The following is a 1,037-nucleotide window of genomic DNA, read 5'->3' as shown; positions in this document are numbered from 1 at the left end:
AAATAAAACATGATGAGTTAAGACAAATAACGGGATTATGGATGAAGAGCCTCAAATCTGATTTCAATCATCCACTTACTAGGTTTTTTTTTTTTTTTTTTTTTCCAGGTAAGCTGGTCTTTTATTAGCTGTTTGGCATAACAGGTTTCCAGTAAATAGGCATGGAGTTGCATGGAGGTGACAGAGGCAGGCGCAGGCACAGGGCAGCATCTCTCACTTCTTCTACTCGTTCTTTTCGTAGTCCCACTTGGAGGCTAAGCGCTGGATGGGGTTCACCTTCATGTCCAGCATCCTCTTGGTCTGTATGGCCACCCACTCTTTGTCGAAGGTTTCCGGGAGGGGGCCGTACACATAGCTCTTCTGCCACATGATAATGAGCGCGGTGAAGCAGATGAAGAGCGTGGCACTGACCACAACCGTCTTCCACTCATTCGAGCCCCTGTTCATCTCAGCAAAGCTCTCCCTGAACTTAATGCGGTACAACTCGACTTTCTCATCCGTGGAGAGGCTGCTCCAGGACGCCTTCTCCTTCTCCTTCAAGGCCTTCTAGCTGGCAGACAGTTGCTTGACATGGGCCACATCCGGCAAGGCATAGTCACGCCGATCCACGTAAGTTGGGAGCGAAAAGTCTTCGCTCTTCACAACACTTTCATGTTCTCCTACACACACAGAGGTGGAAATTGCTCACTTGCCAACTAGGCTTAATACCCTGGTAGCCAACATTCTGCCGCCACTGCCCGTCGCGACCGCCCTCTACGCCCGGTGTCCCGCGACTGCACTTACTAGCTTTTTAATCTTGGGCAGGTTTTTAAATAATTCTATGCATCAATTTTTACATTTCTAAAAAATCTTAGGGTGGTAAGAATACTGAACATGAAATCCACCATCTTAACAATTTTTTGTTTATTTTTATTTTTTTGAGATAGAGTCTCACTCTGTCACCCAGGCTGGATGGAGTGCAGTGGTGAGATTTCAGCTCACTGCAACCTTCACCTCCCCAGTTCAAGCAGTTCTCCTGACTTAGTCTCCCGAGTAGC

At 47.3% G+C, this 1,037-nt stretch overlaps 1 pseudogene; it reads right to left on the bottom strand.

Annotated features, from left to right (window-relative positions):
* Window positions 1–233: 233 nt before the first annotated feature.
* Window positions 234–768, bottom strand: LOC126951255 (cytochrome c oxidase subunit 4 isoform 1, mitochondrial-like; annotated as a pseudogene).
* Window positions 769–1,037: the final 269 nt, after the last annotated feature.

This window comes from Macaca thibetana, chromosome 3, assembly GCF_024542745.1.
Source record: "Macaca thibetana thibetana isolate TM-01 chromosome 3, ASM2454274v1, whole genome shotgun sequence".
NCBI classification, from domain to species: Eukaryota; Metazoa; Chordata; class Mammalia; order Primates; family Cercopithecidae; genus Macaca; species Macaca thibetana.
The sequence above is the reverse complement of the archived record's forward strand: the minus strand, read 5'-3'. Positions and strand labels throughout refer to the sequence as shown.